Raw genomic sequence first — 18,886 nt, forward strand, 5'->3', positions numbered from 1 at the left:
TCGGGACTGCTACAGAACACTTGGATTGTCCCTTTCCCGGGGTTCTGACGCAGCCACGAGACCCCAGTGTGGCCTTTCCATGCATGAAGGGGGTGTGGAAGAAAGATGGAGAGAGACTTCTCACCACGGCCTGTCGTGACAGGACAAAGGGTGAGGGTTTTAAACTGACACAGGGCAGGGTTAGATGGGGGAAAAAATTCCCCTCTGTGAGAATGGTGGGGCATGGGTTGCCCAGAGAAGCTGTGGTTGCCCCATCCCTGGAAGTGCTCAAGCCCATGTTGGATTGGGCTTGGAAGCCCTGGTCCAGTGGGAGATGTCCCTGCCCATGGCAGGGGGGTGGAACGAGATGAGCTTTAAGGTCCTTTCCAACCCAAAGCGTGATTCTACAACAATTTAACTCCCACACTGTGCCTTACCCAAAAAGCACAAGTGACACAGGTGAAGTTGGCAGATCTGAAAGAACCAACCCCAGGACAGCTGGAAAGTAGAACTGGAGCCCTGGGAAGGAGGAAAGGGTCACCATCACCAGCCACACCACGAGTCAGGATGGGGGGACCCTCAGCTGAGGGAGCTGAAGGACTCACAGTAAGAAACACAGGGGTTCACTCTATGACCTCCAGGAGAGCAGCCATGGAAAAACCCATCTACAAGCTGTCACGACACAGAGGAAGATAGAGAAGGGCCACAAGACTGATCCTGGAGAAGCTGGAGCATGAAGGAAACACCACATGGTGGGGGCTGGAAAGGGCTTATAAGACTGGAGATGTGGTTTGAGGGGGACTGACTGTAGGGTGTCACCATCTGTCTGGGCTTACTGGTCCTTCCTGGCCCCAAGCTTTCAGGGGCTACACTAAAACTGGAGTTACATGTCAATACTTCTGCCTTTCCTCACTTTCCCAAAAGCTGAGGAACAAGGTGGTGAGCTGGAATGACAAGGAACAAGCTGGATGTGGTTGGTGCCTGCCACATGTTGGTCCATTCCTTCCCCAACCAGCCCAGGCTGGGCTCAGATCCTTTGGCCTCCTTCCAGGGACCTTCCTGCTGGATTGGTGCCCCCTGGAAGGGAACCATCTTCCCTCAGCCATACAGAAGGGGTTGATCCCATCAGGGTTTTCACCCCTCCTGAAACCCAAAACCCACATCCCCATCTCTGGGCAGGTCCTTCCATGGCACTGGCAAGCCCCTGGGATGGGAGGGAAGCTCCAGAGCACAGGGCACCCATCCAAAGGGGTGATATTCCCACTGACTGCTCTCAGCTTTCATGATGGACATTCTTCTCCACCTGCTGCTTCCTCCAACCCATCTTCCTCCCTCTTCCCCTGCCAGGGGGATCCTGCACCTTGCCCTCAGTGACATATCTGTAGAGGATGAGCCTGAGCAAGGCTGGGGGATGAGCAGGGGCTGTGAGACAAGCTTGGCAGCAATCCCTCACAGATTCCATCCCCCAGCAAGATGGAGCACCAGGGGATGTGGTCTTGTAGGTGGTGGATTGGTCAAAAGGAAGCCCATCCCTGTGGCTGGGATGAGCCACTGGAATTTTAGGGACTGTCCACAACATCTCCCTCAGTGCTATGACACAGTTGTTTCCATCCCACAGGTTTCACAAAGACCTATCCATGGAGGTTTTTTTCCTCCTTTCACAGTTTTTGGCATGTCCAAGTTAAGGGTAGAAAAATTCCCCAGCAATTCCTGACAAGGTTTCCCTTGACCAGCGTGGCTTCCCCATCCTCGTGCACCCTGGATGGACCCACCTGCCCTCCCTGCACCTTTCTCCTACACAGTGTGACTCTGAACAGCAGCACCCAGAGGGGGAACATCCTCCCCTGAGGATTTTTCAGAGGAAAAATGTACTTTTTCACCCCGATGCTGCATTTTAACAATGCAACAAAGCCAAAGCCCGGTGCCAGGGCTGCAGCCCTCACTATCCCGAGAGAAGCAGGCAGCACCCACAAGGGATTCAGGATGGGTGCCTCCAGAGAAGACCCGCAGGCATCCTCATGTCCCCACAGCGGGCACCCCCGCTTGGGCTCAGGGGGTTTAAGCCGAAGCAGTGCAAGTCCCTGCTGCAGCCCCCCGAGGTGTAAGGCTCCCTGAGCTCTTAATGGGCTTATTACGGAGCTGCCGGGACCAGAGCAGCGCCCGGGGGGACTTACAGGCATCCCCAGCCCGCAGCCCCCCGCGGCACCGCCCGTCCCTGGCACCGCGGGGGCCGCCCCCGCCCGCCCCTTCCCGGACGCGCCATCGCTGACGGCGCCGAGTGCTCAGCCTGCCCTCAGCCCGTCCCAAATCCCACACGCCTCCTCCTGCCCGCCTCCAGGACAAAGGTGGATGCGTGTCCCCCGCAGCCCTGCACAGATCTAATCCCCCCACAGGCCATGGCATCGGTGTGGCACCTGCATCCCTGTGCCTGCGCCTGCACCCCGTGCCCTGTGCCTGCAGCCCCACTCTGGCACCCTGCGCCCACCCTCTGCTGCTCACCCCATCATCACTGTGTACCCCACATCCTGCCTTACACCTGCACCCCACATCTCACCCCACATCCTCACCCAGGGCCACGCTGAGCCCACGCAGCAGGACGTGGTGGGGCTGTCGCTGCGGCAAGACCAGATGCAGGTCCCCTCATCCGGCCTCAAAATCAGGCTGAGGGTGACAGGAGCGTGTGCCACTTGGCCCAGTGAGGCTGGAGGGGCCAGCACACCATCCCACGCCATCCCCGGGAAATCCTGTTTTTTCCGGGTTTGGATCAAGCACAGGGGACTGGGAAAAACGGCCATCCAGGGAAAACCCTACTGGAAAGCTGTAAAACCCCACTCAGTAAATCCCCACCCTCAACCAGCACAAGTTTTGGGGAGGCAGCCCCTGGCAGCAATGGCTCTGCCCTCCTTTTCATCCTATTTTGGGGATCTGGACTTTGTGCCTTTGGGTTTTTCCAGAAGGGAAATATATTAAAAAAAAAAAAAAAACCAGCAAAAAAACCCCAAAACCTAAGTACGCCACTGAGCTCCTGTGAATTCCCTATCAGCTGCTGTACACGCACATGGCACAGAAAAATCCTTAGCAAATTCCTGCTGAAAAATAAGAAAAAGACCAGGAAAACCCACCAAAGGCTGAGCTCGCCGGACACAGCGCGCCAGGAGGGGCTGACAGAGCTGTTACGGTCTATTGGGCCAATAATCCACAAACTAAGACAGATTTATTGTACATGGCAGATCCTAACAGCTCCAAAGAAACCATCACTGTCTCCCGGTGCTTAAAATTCACTTTCTTGGGGGGGGGGGAGAAAAAAAGGGCCAAAATATGGCTTTATGAGATAAGATGCGTGGTTGGACCACTCTGTGACAGGCAGAAGCCTGTGCAAACACATATATGGCTATTTTTTTTTTTGCTTTGGTATATAAATATATAAAATATCCCGTCTTCCAAGGCGAGCGCGACTGCATTACCCGTCGGAGCGCTGTCCTTACCACCGGATTACCCGGCTTGGTTTCACCTCCCTTAGCAAGATGGATTTGCAGGGATGTTGTTTCCGCCTCAGTATTACAGACCAGAAAAAAAAAAGAAGGGGGGGAGATAAAAAATTAAATTAATTAAAGCCAACTCGAGCCCCTGCATCCATCTGGCTTGCTGGGATGGATGAGTTTGGGAAGGTGCAATGATCTGAGGAGGGAGATGCTGGAGAGGAGAGCAGGCTCTTCCCACCGGCACCACACCGTGATAGCAAGCCTGGGATGGGGGGGATATTTTGATGATAATAATAATAAAAATAGTAATATTAAAAAGGGCAGAGCTGGCGCTTTCCCTGTTTCTGGCACACAGGACACTAGGCAGTGCAGAGCAGCGGGACCGGGAGCGGGATCAGCCCAATCCCGTCAGTAATTGCGGCGTCTGTTCGAATCTCCGCGACGCTGGAAATCACGCTGGGCCCGGCTCAGAGCTCCCCGGCGGCTGATCGTATCGGCCGGGGATCAGAGAGGCTCAGCTAACGGGTTTAGTGCGCGGCTCGTCCCAGCCGGCGCTGCCGCCGAGGGGGGGCCGGGCTCCTGCTCGCCCCGGGGGGGCCGCGGGGCCGGGATGCTCCTGGGAAGCTCGGAGGGAGTGTGTGGGAGTGGAGCATCCCTCAGCAGGACCATGCCTGGGGGGATGCCCGGTGGAACAGCCAGCCCTGAGCCCCTCTGGCATCGTGTGTGTTTGGTGGGTCGGGTATACCTTGTGTTCGCCCTGCCAGCACCCACCACCCCCCGGCTGCACCCCAAAACCATCCGGGGGGGTGTGAGCAGTGGGAAGCTGGAGCAGGCGACCAGGAGAGAATGACACGGGCAGGGATGGATGCAGGGAGGGGGGTTTGCATGGATGCCCCAGCTCCAGCCCTGCGGATGCACCCTAAAACCATCCCAAGGGGTGCGAGCAGTGGGAAGCTGGACCAGACGACCCGGACAGCCGCTTTCAGCTGAACCCGGAGCCTCAGAGCGATGCTCGTGGGTAGGGATGGGTGCAGGGAGGAGGTCTGCATGGATGCCCCGGCTCCAGCCCCCTGGCTGGCAGTGCAGCAGCGGGAAGGGATGTGCTGGGACTGGCCGGGTGGCTCCAGGGAGGGAGTCGAACGAGTAATTAGAGCAGGAGGCTGTGAGTCAGCAAACGATGCGTAACCTCGGCGAGGCTGACAATGAGGCAAAAGATGGCAGTTTCGACCGAGAGCGCCGGCTGAAAGGGCACATTTAGATATGCAAGAAGCAGCTACTCCTGACAATCCCAGGGCTGGGACCTGCCCAGCAAACCGTGCTGCTCCGGAGCCACCGTCTGCACCAAGCACTCAACTCCTTCCTCCAAAATCATTGTGAATAGAGACATGGGTGGGCAGAGCAAGGCAGCGGGGACCACTCCCAAAAAAAACAGCGTTCAGGGGAAGACGCCAGGCAGCCTCTGCTCCAGCACCCCATGCTGCCTGGGAAGTGGGATACAACCAGAGTGGGCAGCTGACCTTGCTCCGGATGCCCCGAAGAGAAGTGCAGCCACGGCGGGGCCGATCCTCCTGGCACACCCGCTGCACTCCAGGGTGGATATTAAGGTTTGGCTTGGGAGCAAACCCCAGCTCCAGCCACAGGCTCGTCCCCCCCCCCCCCCGTTTTGGGGGGGTCCATCAGGGCTGTAGGCAGGTAGGGCCCCGGCGCCCAGCCGCCCTCGGCGAGGAGAGTTTAATTAACCCCGGAAAGCGATCGTTAAACGGCCGGCCCGGGTAATCGATGCGGAAGGGGCAGCTTTGCTGCCGAGGGACCATCTGCTCCGGGGAGCGGCGGCGGCTCCTCATCCCCCCGTCACCCTGCTCCTGCCGGGAAGCCACGGCCACGGGGCAGCTGGTTTGGGGGCCTGATCCAGAGCTGAACCCCGGCCGAGCCATCCCGGGGGGATGGGAGCTGCCCCTCGCCTCAACCCTCGCTTCCCGTAAAGCCCCAAGTCCCTGAGCCACGTGATTTCCGACACGGCACAGCCCCCCCCGGCACAAAGCCCACCAGAGGGTCCCTCCAGAGCAAGGCATTCCCCCCTTCCCCCCAGCCAGGATGTGGCTGAAGTAAAGCTGGGCAGGGATGTGGCCAAGCATCCTCCACGCCCCACAGCTATTTTCACCCATGACATGAGTTTAGGGCGGTCTCAGCCTCGAGGGCACAGACGGTTTGTGTCTTTTTGGAGTGCCTGGCCCCCCCCCCCCCCCCCCACACAGATTCCCAGGGGATTACTCAGAGGGATGCTCTCAGCATTGCCCAGGATACCAGCCATCCTGCCAAGGGGCACTTCGTCCCTGCCCACCTCCCCCAGCACTCACTCACACCCTGAAACTCTGCTGGCAGCTCCCGACCCTTCTCCAACCCTGAATTTCCAAGTTTCTCCTTATTTCCACCCAGTACATGGTGCTGAGTGCTCAGGGACAGAGGGGCTGGGGGAGCACCCGCTCCCAAGGGACCCAGGAGCTGCTTCCCCCTATGGGGCACTGACTGCAGCTCTGGGATGGGGTTCTTGGACAAGTCTGGGATGGACACAGGGAGACCCCTGGTCCCTCACCCTGTGGTCACCCCCCAGGAGAACTTTAGGGGGCACCTGGGAGTGCAGCACCCCATGGCAAAGCCAGACAGCAGATGGAAGAGCGGGATTTTGCCTCTCCAGGATGTGATTCAGAGAGGCCAGTGTCCCAAGTGCTGTCCCTCTCCTATGAGGGGACACTCCACTATCATCACACCCTCCTCAGCTCCCAGTGCCAATGCATCCCAGGAAGCCTGTGAGGACATGGCACTGGCATGACCCTGCTGGGGTGATGCAGAACCTCCTGGTCTGGGTCTGACCCCACCCACTGGGAGGAGAGGGGCCTGGAATTCTCCCTGCTCTGATGGCAGCAGCTCAGCTGGCAGGGAAAAGTGGCCCCTGCACCCACACACACACCCCCTCCCACACTGGCACCACGATGTGGGCACCAGCTTGAGGGCCACCTCTGCCCCAGGAGAAGGTCCTGGTAAATTCAATTGCTGGTTGCCAGGACCACTGGGAGATCAGGTCAGGCTCTGGCTTGGAGTTGGCTGGGCAAGGGTTTGCCAGGACACCCACCACATCTGAGCCCCTGGGGAACACCCAGAGGGATGCCAAGGTACCAGCACCCAACCACTGGGCATGGGGGTAAGGTGACCCTTCCCATCCCTGCATGTCCAGGAAGGGATGCCCACGGCAGTGGAAGAGCAGCTGGAATGCTGTGGGCAGAAGGCAGCAGGGGCAGCTGAAGAGCTTCACTGCAGGAGGGAAACTGAGGCAGGGAAGGGCTGGGATGGGCCCACACACTTGGTGGAGTGAAGGGACCCAGAGCCAGCTTTTCAGCTACTCCCCATCCTGAGGCCACCCTGTGATGAGGACAGGGAGCAAAAACAGAGCAGGAACGCCCTCCACCCTGGCCCCATTAGCCCCCAGCACGGGATGTGAGACAGGAGCACACCCTCAGTGGGGTGCTTGCCCCTCAGCCCTCTGAGGAAGGATCCAGCCCTTCAAACTGGGGCTCAGCCCCAGAACCAGTGCTTAGTCCCCCAGACCACTGCTCAACCTGAAATGGTGCTCAGCCACCCAAACTGGTGCTCGGTGCCCAAACTGGTGCTTGCCTTCCCAAAACAGTACTCAGCCCCCCCAAGCCAGCTCTGAACACCTGAACACCCTGGACTGGTGCTTGACCCCTGAGATGGTACCAGCTCAGCCCCCCAAAATGGTGCTCAACTCCCAGGCTGGTGCTCAGCCCCTGAACCAGCACTCAGCCCACGAGACAGTCCTCAGCCCCAAACCAGTGCTCAACCCCTGAGGGGGTGCTCAGCCCCCCAAAACAGTGCTTGACCCCCCAAGTTGGTGCTCAGCCCCCTCAACCAGTGCTCGGCCACTGAGCTGCTGCTCAGCCTCCCAGAATGGTGCATGACTCCCAGGTCAAAGGTCAGACCCCAAACTGGGGCTCAGGCCCCCAAAACAATGCTTGATCCTCAAGCTGGCTCAGTCCCCCAAAATGGTGCTCAACCCTCATGCTTATGCTCAGCCTCCCAAAACAGTGCATGACCCTCAAGTTGGTGCTCAGCCCCCCAAAACAGACTCAACCCCCCAAAACAGCACTTGACCTCCAAGCCAGAATGACGCTTGACCCCCAAGCCGGTTCTCAGCTCCCCAAAATGGTGCTCAGCCCCTCCAGCTCAACACCCCAAAATGCTGCTTGACCTCCAAACCGGTGCTCAGCCCCCCAAACCAGTACTCAGCCCCCCCAAAACAGTGTTTTACCCCCAAGCCAGTGCTCAGCCCCCCAAAAAGCCTCATCCCCAATGGCAGGGTCAGCCACTCCATGGTCCACCCCAGGGGTGCCACTCCAGTCTCCTCCCAGTACACATACTGGTCCCGTGGTCCTTAGGACAGCCAGACAGCCCAGAGGGGTCTCCCCAGTTTCCTTTGCCCCTGGTCTCAGCATCCCCCCTCCCTTACCAAGGGGACAGGGGAGCACCATGGCAGGGAAGTCAGTCCCTTCCCAGCCCTTTGGCTGTGGGAGTGAACATGTCCCCCACTCCGTGTCCTAGAGGGGAGCCCCTTGTCCCCCTTCCCAGCACTTCCCAGGGGAGTTTCATCACCAGGAAAGACAAGATTCTCAGGGCTCTGTTAGAAGCCCCCCCGAAGCCCCAGGGCTGTGAAGGGTAAAGGTGAAAGAAAAAGGTGAGGTCCCTGGTTATCCTTGGAGGTGGCCACGTGCTGGGATGGTTTGTGGGATGCAGACCAGTGACCTCAAGTGGGATAAGAGAACATCCCACTTCTAACAGGGGTGGGGGACTTATTCCCTGCTGCTGGGGTGTTTTCCAGCCCTATCCATAAACCTATTGGCCTTTGGGATGAGCTGCTGAAGCCACCCACACACAGCCCAGTGCCAGCTATTTCCAGGATTAGGCTGTCGGTGGTTATGGATATGGTTGTCCCCCCCAAAAAATCCCCTCCCCAGCAGCAGCCACAGGCAGCCTGGGAACCCCCAGGGACTGGCCACTGGCCTTCCAGGTCCCCCATTCCCCTACAGCTCCCCTGTTTTTCTCCAGCTCTCCCTTTTTCCCCCAGCTGTGGCATCTCCAGACCTCCAGACACAGCCCCCTTCCCTGCCCCATCCTCACATCCCTCCCTGCCATCCCCCACCCCCTAATGGAACCGGCTGCCACATGGATTCATCCCAGTTTAATCTTCACGGTGCATCAGCACAGGAGAGAAAACACAACGTTTTTCCTTTTTTTTTTTTGGGTCTTAATCTTTACCTGGGGTCAGATTTACCAATCCTCCCGCTAATCCCCCCACGCCTTCGCAAAGCAAAGGGCCCCCTCCTCCTCCACCCCGGGGAGCACCCATAGCCCCAGGGTGCCTCGGGATTAGCACTCCAGGTGATTCCAATTCTTCCCAGCGAGGTGGCAATGCATGTTTTTAAAGGCTTCTTTTATTTAACTTGAATGTGAGGATGAGGAGGAGGGAGGTGATGCAGCAGTGGGGAGATGGGGGCAAAGCCTGGGGGTCCTGGCATGATGGATGGGTTCAGATATTTGGAAAATATTCAGGGAAAGGATAAGAAACTGCTTCTTAGAAATGATTCAGTGGCATTCCCTGCCTCAGTTTCCCCGTTTGTAGAGATGACAGGTCACCTTCTCTCCTGGGATTCAGATGGCTGTCCCTGAACAACCTCCAGGTCATCCCTGGTGCTGGGGGAACGGGACTGGGAATCACCCCAGGGCTCTGCAGAGGGAGGCCTGGGAAGGGGGCAAGGGTTCCTGTGGATTCCAGGGAACAGGGATTCCTGTGGATGGGAGGACAGAGAGCTCTGCAGAAGGGGGGACAGGGGATCTGCATAAGGGGGACAGGGGTCCCTGTAGATGGGGCTCTGAAGATGAAGGGTCAGGGTTCTCAACAAGAGGGGGGAACAGGGATACCTGAAGATGGGGAGAAGCAAGGGGCTTTGAAGATGGGGGGACAGGGACCCCTACAGAAGATGGAACAGAGGGCTCTGTAGAAGGGGGACAGGGGGCTTTGCAGACAAGGACAGGACAAGGTGGACAGGGTTCCCCGCAGAAGGAGGGGACAAGGGCCTTTGCAGACAGGGGAGGACAGAGAGGAGAGGGGTTCTTGCAGAAGGAGAGGTCAGAGATCCTTGCAGGAGGGTTTTGCAGACAGGAGGGGGACAGAGGCGATGGGGGTCCCTGCAGATGCGGGGACAGGAGCAACAGAGCTCCCTGCAGATGGTGAGATGGGGTCCCTGCAGATGCCGAGGGGGACAGAGGTCCCTACAAACCTGCCCTTCCCACGCCAACCTCCCGCTGTGCCCCCACCATACCCCACCTCTGCTGCAGCGGGGGGGCTGCGCAGACACCCCCAGCAGGGTGGGAGGCAGGGGCTGCCCGCAGCCCTGCCCTGACCCCCGTCCCCCCGCGGCGGCGGGCGAGATAAGGGAGCTAACCGGGTCTGGCAGCGCGGCCCCCGCCGCGACAGCGCGCACGCTCGGCCGCGGCCGGCACTTCGCCTCGCCAGCCTGGAATTTGCAAGCTGTCCTGATGCATTAAAGCGCAAACGCCTGGCGACCAGCTCCCAGCCCCGTGCCCGGCTGTGCCAGGCCACGGCATCCCCTCCCCGGGGACGCCGACGCGGGGCCAGCTGTCCCCAAGGGCGGTCAGAGCCACCATCATCATCATCATCATCATCATCTTCATCCTCCACGTTTATTTTTCCGCCCCTAGCCCCAGCTTTAAATAGCGGGATGGGGAGGTGGTGCCAGGCTTGTGCTGTCACCGGGACACTGGGGACATCAAGAGCTGGTGCTGGGGTCAGGCAGAAGCACAGCAGTGCTGGTGCAATAGAGCCCCTTCCAGCAGGCAGCCCCCTGTGCCAACCGGGGCTTGGAGGGGATGGGGAGACACAGATGGACATGGATGTAGAGATGGATGGGATGCCCCAAGGATAAAGGTATGGGACCCCGAGGTGGGTACCTCAACACCCTCATGGGCACAGCACTGCAAGGACCACCCCAGAGAGCCAGAGAGAGATGGGCTGCAGTCCTCTTGGACAGCACCCGTTCCCTGGGGATCTCAGGGTCCCCCTTTCCCTGTGCCCACACTTGCACTGTGCCCCCCAGTTTCACTCCCTACACTGGGTGCTTCCCACAGATGCCAGAGGGGAAGGTGGGGAAGGACAGCCCCTTCACAGTTCAGTGTCCAGCCAGCACCCACTGTCCCACATCCCCCACCCTGATGCCTATCAGATTCCCTGGGAGCCCCAAGGCCACGAATGCCATGGGATCCCCTCCAGGTCCTTCCAGGGGGCTGGGTGTGCTGAGGGGAGGCTGGCCACCCAAGGCTTCGGGCAGAGGGGACACCCTGCTCCCCAGCACCATCGCACGCTCGCTCCTCGCCCACACGCCCAACGAGGCTCTCAAATCACCACAGGACCCAACAGCCACCAGGACACATCCAGGACACACAGGGAACAGCCAGGATGGGCTCAACCAGTTGTGCCAATCCCAGCGGTGGCAGCGGGATGCCCGTGGGAGGAGGGAACGGCAACAGCCGGCTGGAATAGGAGTGTGAAGAAACGGCTCTTGCGTGCTCTGTCCGGAGCCAGCTAACGAGGCCATATTTGAAATGCTTCGCATACCTCCGGTCATCAGATTAGTGAGATGCAGAAGGTAAAGCAGAGGGCAGGAGGAGCACTCCCAGCCAGCGATCCCCGGCCAGCGCTCCCACCCGCTGCGGGAACTGGGGGAAAAGTCTCCGGCTGGCAGCAGGGAGCAGGGCAGGGAGCAGCCATGGGGACCCCAGGAGCGATGGGGGCCTGGGATCTACTTCCCTGATGTGATCCCAGTGGTCACAGGGACACCAGGAGCAATGGGGGCCTGGGATCTACTTCCCTGCTGTGATCCCAGTGGTCACAGGGACACCAGGAGCAATGGGTACCTGGGATCTACCTTCCTGCTGTGATCCCAGTGGGGACACCAGGAGCAATATGTACCTGGGATGTACCTCCCTGCTGTGATCCCAGTGGCCATGGGGACCCTGGGAGCGATGGGTGCCTGGGATGTACCTCTCTGCTGTGATCCCAGCAGGACAGGGCAGGCATGCAGGAGAGGAAAGTGGAGAAGGACAACCCAACCCACTGCCACGTCCTAGTCACCAGCCACTGCCACCCCTCACCTCACCAGGGCCCAGGTGAGATTTGGACCTGCTGAAAGACCTTTCAAGACATAACAGGGGCTGTTATGTCAGAGAGAGACTTTTCACCAGGGCCTGCTGTGATAGGACAAGGAGCAAGGGTTTTAAACTGACAGAGGGCAGGGTTAGATGGGCTATTGGGGGAAGTTCTTCCCTGGGAGGGTGGTGAGACCCCAGCACAGATTGCCCAGAAAAGCTGTGGCTGCTCCAGCCCTGGAAGTGTCCAAGGCCAGGTTGGACAGGGCTTGGAGCAACCTGGGCTAGTGGAAGGTGTCCCTGTCCATGGCAGGGGGTTGGAATAAGATGAGCTTTCAGGTCCCTTCCAACCCAGGCCATTCTGTGAGTCCCACACACCCTCCAAGTATCATCTGTGGGCACAACTCATTTCCCATCCCCCAGGCATCAACACTCCTTGGGCATGAATGGTCCTCCCTGCTCCTGCTCCAGGTCCAGAAGAGGCTGGAGAGCAGGAATCTGCCTCTGAGCAGAAAGTGGGCACAGAGGAGGAAAAGCAAACACTTGGCACCTTTCAGGGTCGGGATGTTCAAGTGAGAATTCAGTCTTCAGGACATTCAAGCAAGGACAGGACTCAAGACTCAGATGTGGGCCCCGTAATCCAGTCTCTGAAGGCAATAAGGAGGCACAAAGGCCACAAGGGCAACTCCCAGCAAAAAGAAGTGAAAACCAATGACACCAAGACCCTTGGGGACACCAGGAGACAACCTGGGGGTTTAGTGGATGGAGCTGCATTGCTTGTTTGGGCACAGCTGAAGACTCCATAAGGAACACTGTGGGAGACAGATATTGCCCAGATATTCCTATGAAGAGCTGGAGCATGAACTCAAGGCAGGTTTGCAAAGGCGAGGCCAGGGCCACCTCCAACCATGGGCAACCACCCACAAACCAAGAGGTGGCCAGAGACAGCAGCACCAGAGGAAGCCAAAGGGGAACATACCCAATCTCATCACACCAGAGCACAAACCCAACCCTCACTCCAGCCCAGGCCATCCCCAGGTTGCTCAGTACCTGCTGACCAAACCCATGCCAGGGTCAACTGAGGGTTTCATGGGTGGCAGCAGCCACCCAGACTCCAATAGAGTCACTAATGAGGCCAGGCCAGCACTGTTCCCAGCCCTGCCACCACCCAGGTGACAATCAGACCTGGGGATGAAGCCCATCTCAGGAGTGACACAGAAATGACAGGGTAGGTCCCATCCATCACATCAAGCCCTCAGTGAAGTATCACTGAGCTGCCACAGGGCAGAGCCAGTGACCTGAGCCCTTTTCCAGCTCCCACCTCTCTGAGCTGGGAGGGTGGGGATGGAAAAGCACATCCTGCTTGGAAAATCAGAGAACAGCTTTTATTTTTTTTTGTTCTTAGCCAGGGTCACGGCTGACACGCACCCTCCCATTCCCAGGCCACCACACTGCCACCATCACTGTAGGGAGGTGACAGGCCTTCATCATCCTCCTGGCACAAAGGATGTCCAAGCTCAGGTGATGGAAGATGCTTTGGTACAAGCAATCCAGGACAAGGACATCAAGCCAGACCCACACATCCCAAGGAGAGCCCACAGCCTGGGAGCCGTCAGTCCAGTCCCTTTTCCATGCCATAACGATGGATGGTGGAAACCAGGGACACCAAGGCAGCCTCTGGAAAACCTTCTGACCTCAAAAATCCTTTTATCCACATAATCACAGGCTGCCACCCATGTGCAGCAAGGGCTGTCATCTCAGACCATCAGTACACTCCACCTGCCTGAAAGCCAAGGGACAACACAAGCAGGGATGAAATCACTCCAAAGATGTAAGGGATGCACCCCCCAGCCCTCCAGCCCCCCAGAAGGAGAGGCTGTGGGGCAGGGCACACCATCAGCATGAGATGTTGACAGACCCAAAAGCTTTGTGACTGTGGATGTCAGGCACCCGAGGGCCAGTGCCAGGGTAAACGTGCCCTTTGGACTTTCCCAAAGGCAATGGGACCCACGGGTCACCCTCAGCCACTCACTGGGGTCACACTGTCCTGCTGCCTGGCTTTCCTTGGAGCTCTCCCAGGGCTCCAGCCCCACAGGACACGGATAGGGATGCCAACTGCTCCTTGCCCACATGCCCTAATGCTGCCCCAATGGGTTCCCTATGATGGGGAGTTACAGCCTCCCCACTAGGACATGTCTCTCTGCTGAAGGCAAAGGCTGCTGCAGACCTGATCCCCACAGCAGGGCCACTGCTGAGCAGGAGCAAACCCACAGTTTCCTTCCCACTGGACTGTGATTTCCCACTGGCCAACTCTGGAGGTGGTTCTTCCTCCAGTCACCCCTTTGTTCCAACACCTCTTCCCTTCTGCCCCTCCTACCCCATTGCCCCTGCACCGAGTCACAGAATGGTTTAGGTTGGAAGGGACCTTAAAGTTCATCTCATTCCATGCCCTGCCATGGGCAGGGACACCTTCCAGGGACCAGGTTGCTCCAAGCCCCAGCCTTGAATACTTCCAGGGATGGGGCAGCCACAGCTTCTTTGAGCAACCTATGCCAGGGCCTCACCACCCTCAGCATAAAACATTTCTTTCCTTGCTATGTCCAAGTTAACTCTGACCTGTTGCAGTTTAAAACCCTCACTCCTTGTCCTGTCCCTCCATCCCTTGTCCAAAGTCCCTCTCCAGCTCTCTTGGAGCACCTTAAGGGACTGGAAGGGGCTCTAAGATCTCCCGAGAGCCTCCTCTTCTCCATGCTGACCACCCCCAGTTCCCTCAGCCTGTCTCCAGAGCAGAGCTGTCCCAGCCCTCAGAGCATTCCCATGGCCTCCTCTGGACTCACTCCAACAGGCCCAGGTCTGTCTGTGCTGGGGACCCAAGAGCTGGACGTGGTGCCCCAGGGGGTGTCACCAGAGCAGAGCAGAGGGGCAGCACCCCCTCCTCACCCTGCTGCCCACACTGCCACGGTGCAGCCCGGGATACACTCTGCTCTCTGGGCTGTGAGCACACAGTGCCGGCTGATGTCCCATCTGTCACCCACCAGCATCCCCCAGTCCTTCTCCCCAGGGCTGCTCTCAGCCCACCCACCCCCTGGCTGCACCGGGACTGGGTGCTGCCCCCACCCAGGTGCAGGCCCTTGCACTTGGCATGGTTGGACCTCCCACCTTCCTCCTGCCCCATCACCTGCCTGGCAGGAAAACAGCCGCTCCCACACACCAGCTGCTGCCAGCATCTCCAGCCCTTCCCAAGCCACCACAGCCCATCCATTCCCATGTCCCCAGCTGGGTGGGGGGCCACCCTCTTCCTGGGATGGTGTTTCCCATGCTCCTCCCTAGCCTGGATGAGTTCCAAGAGCACCACTCACTTTGGGGACACCTGGCCCCCCATCTCCATTCCTGGGCTCTGTGCTGAGGGCTCTGGCTGCAAGGGGCAGCTATGGCAACTGGGGGTCCCACAAGACCCCCCATGCTCCCAGGAGCCAAAGTCGAGTCAGGGGAAAAGGAAGGGGAAAGAAAAAAAACTAAGCCTTTTGAGTGCAATATTTTAGTTGAGCACCAGAGCATGAGTAAAGGAGGGAGCTTTTCGTGGTCTGGTGAGTTTAAGCTATGAGCTGAAAGTTTAACTATTAATACACTTAATCAAGAGGTTGTTCCTATGGCTGGGATTTGGGAAAACAAACCAGGGAGGCAGGGGAACGGCGGCACCCACTGTGGCCACCCCAGGGAATGTCCCTGCTGGGGGAGGTGGAGGGTCCAGGACCAGACAGGGCCGGATCCAGCCTCAGCCAAACCTTGCACGGACACACCAGGTGCCAGGTGCTGGCTGTGAGGGCCAAGTGTCCTGGATCTGGCCCTCCTCCCAGTGCCTCATGCAGATTTGTCAGAGGGGGCAGTTTTGGGGAGAGGATGCCACCCCCAAGCCCTGCAGCATTCCCAGGTCACAGACAAGCAGCACCTGCACTGCTGCCACCTGCCTGGAATGGCCCTGGTGACAACAGGGTGAGTGAACCCCAGGGTGAGGGATCCCCAAAACAGCCCCCAAACACACCCACAGCATCTCCCCTTGCACCCACCTCTGCCAAGGAGGAAGAGGCTGAATTCTGGGGTGCAGCACCCAGAGCCACTTTCCCCTTCCCGCCCACTTCATGTCACGGGCAGGAGGCACAGGCAGGAGTGCAGGCAGGACAGGCAGGGGTACGGGCAGGGGTGCGGGCAGGAGTGCGGGCAGGCTCCTGGCAGCGCGGCGCCGGCTGCCCGCATCCCCGCCACAAAATCCATGTCAAGGACGCCTCGGCCGTCTCCTGCCTCTTCCCACCGAGCGTGGGGGGGGACACGGGGATATTCGTGGCGCCCGCACAGCAACCCCCCGCCCCCTGTCCGCACATCCCGCCAGGCAAACAGCCCCCCCCCCGCCCCTGCCCCCGGGGCCACCGAGCCCCGAATGGCGCCGGCACCAACTTCTGAGCGGCACCGGCGGGTCCTTTGTTACTTTGCTTTTGTTGTCACACGCCGGCGCGTCCCCGTCCCCATCGTCCCGTCCCCGTGTCCCCGCACACACCCCTCCCACACCCCCCCTCCCCCGGCGGCGGCCCCGAGGTCAGGGCGCGACATCTGCCAGCGCGACGGGGCGACGCCGGTACCGGCACCGGGGAGGGGGGAGCGCCCCGCCGGGGGCACCTCCGGGGGTACCCCGCGCGGGGACACTTTTAGGGTGACACCGCCACCGACGGGGATGCTCTGCGGCGGCCCCGCGGGTGCCGCTGGAGGAGCCGGTTCTCCAAAGCTTTTCCCGGTGGGAATGCGAAGGACGGACGGACAGACGGAGCGGGGTTTCCATGCCTACAAGCGCTCCCGCTGAGCGGGACCTCGTGGGGGGGGGGGGTGTCACCCCCCTCGTTCCCATGCGACCCCCCCTCGGCTCGGCCCCGCCGGGGGATGCAGCGCAGCCCGAGGGGAGCAGCGGGGGCCGGGGCACGCGGGGGGCCGGGGTGCGGTGGGGGGGCGAGGGGGTCCTCGTTCCCCCGCAACCCCAGGTGCGGCCCCGCCGCCGGGCTGGGGGCCGGGGGGCGCGGACAAAGCGGCACAAAGGGGCCGCTGACACAGCAGGGCCCGTTTCCAGAGAAACAAAACTTCCGCCGGCCACGGCTCCGTGCCCCAGGTAGCCGGGATGGGCATCCCCTCCACCCCTCCCCAAAACCCGGCCTCACCCGCCCTCCCGCAGCACGGCACCCCCTGTCATCCCCCCGTGCCCCCCCCCGGCAGGGAGCGGCGGGGGGTGAAGGTTGCCCGGCCGGGTCAGCGCACACGCGGGGCCGTTACCGCAGGATGTGTGCGCAGCTTTGTTTGTGCGTGGGATGGCCCCCCCCCGCAATCCCCATCCCATCTCCCACCCCCCCATTCCACCCCCTATCCTCCTCTCCCCAATCAATCATCCCAGCAAAGAATAACCCGACCCGAAGCAGCCCCGGCCCCGCAGGAAGGACGCTGCCGGCTGCGGGATGCGGTGGAAAAAAAAAATTAGGAATAATAAAATTAAAATAAAAGGGGAAAAAAACCGCAAAACACCCCCCACCCCCACGGGGCGCGTGGGGCCGCGGCTCGGCGGAGTTTGGGGACGTAATTCCCAAATTCGGGCACAATCCACAGCCCCCACGGTGGCTCTGGGGCTGGCGGCACCCACGCCGGTGCGGAAGAGGGATGTTCCACGGTGCGACCGCGGTGGCTCGAGGGGTGTCGGGGTGCGTGGGGGGCGCGGGGTGCCCTCCCCGCCGCGGGTGGGGGGGGAGCGGGGCGTTTGGGAATCCCGTCTGACGGCGAAGCGGGGCGGGGTGGGGGGTTAGTTGGGAACGGGAAGGGGAGGGGGATGATAAAGTTGGGTGAGTTGTCGCACATGGCTGGGCGATGGCGAGCGGCGCCGCTCCCACGGCCACCCCGCGCCCGGGCACCGGCGGCGGAGCCAAACTGCGGCCGGAGCCCGGCGCACCCCGGGCAGGCGGCAGCGACCCACGCGCGGAGACCGAGCACGGAGGGGCCGCCACCAGCGCCGGGTTGGGGCTCCCCCCCCCCCGGCGCCCCCCACGCGATCCCCGTCGCGGGTGGCAGTGCCGGCCCCGCTGCCCACCGCCTCCCCCCGGCGCCGCCGCCCCCGCCGCCCCCCGGCCCCGCCGCCACCATTGTCACCCGGGAAACCACCGGGCGCTGCCGCGGCGGCCCCGGGGCGGCGGGGGGGAGACGTGGGGGGCTCACCTCATCCCTCCCCGCGGCTTCCAGCGCATCCCCGCCGGGCTGCGGGTACCGGCAGCGGGGTTCGGCGGCGCCGAGAAAAACTTTGCTCGTTACCCCCGCCGTCCCCCCGCCATCCCTCCCCATCCCCGGGAAGCGGCGGGGCCGCTCGGGCGCCGCGCAGGCAGCACCGGCCGGGCCCGACGCGGGCAGGCGGGCAGGCGGCCAGCTCCGGCCCCGCCGCCGCCGCGGGCAGCCCGGGCACGGCGCCGGGCAGCGGGGCGAGCCGAGAATCCCCCCGCCAAACTTTTTTCTTCTCCACCACCCCCGCTTTACCCACCACCCCCTCAACAACCCCCACCCCAACTCCGCCGCCCGGAGCGCCCCGGGGGCCGGCACCGACCGGCGGTCCGGGAGCCACCGCGCTGCGGGCAGCGCTGCCGGGGAGCGGGGGGCGCCGGGGAAAGGGGGGCAGGAGGGGAGGGAAAGGAGGGGGGGAAAGGGGGTGGTCAGCACCTGCCCGGGGGCCGGGGCCGGGGACGGGGGGAGCCGAGGCGGGCTCGGTGCCTCGCCGCCGCCGCACACCCACCTCCACATCGCCGCTCGCTCTGGGAGTGCGCAGCCCCCGCTCCGCGCTGCACGGCGCTGCCGCCGCCGCCGCCGCCGCTGCCCGCGGCTGCCGGCAAAACCCGGACCGGACCGGGCCGAGCGCAGCGCCCCAGCGCCGCCGGACACCGCGACCGCGACACGCCGCGACCGCGACAGCGACACGCCGCGCGCGCCCCCCGCCGCCCCGCGCGCGCGCCGCCCGCCCGGCACACACTCACACACACACACGGACACACAGACACACACACACCCCGCACCGACCGATCCCCCTCGCAGTGTGCGCACACACCCACCCCCCCGGGTCCCCGCAGCCCCCCCCGGGTGTCACCCCGCTGCGTTCCAGCTGCCCCCGCGGGTGGCACCGG

The 18,886-nt window shown here is 61.3% G+C and overlaps 1 protein-coding gene across 2 annotated transcripts in view; it reads right to left on the reverse strand.

Annotated features, from left to right (window-relative positions):
• CXXC5 (CXXC finger protein 5) overlaps positions 1 to 18,569 on the reverse strand; it is a 36,719-nt gene extending 18,150 nt beyond the window's left edge. For both annotated transcript variants that reach the window (XR_003527655.1, XM_027643568.1), the window contains exon 1: positions 18,502 to 18,569. The gene's annotated coding sequence lies outside the window, so the exon portion shown is untranslated. The remainder of the gene's footprint in view (positions 1 to 18,501) is intronic.
• Between the last annotated feature and the right edge of the window lie 317 nt (positions 18,570 to 18,886).

Source organism: Corapipo altera, unplaced genomic scaffold (assembly GCF_003945725.1).
Source record: "Corapipo altera isolate COAL_440 unplaced genomic scaffold, ASM394572v1 75, whole genome shotgun sequence".
In the NCBI taxonomy this organism is placed as follows: Eukaryota; Metazoa; Chordata; class Aves; order Passeriformes; family Pipridae; genus Corapipo; species Corapipo altera.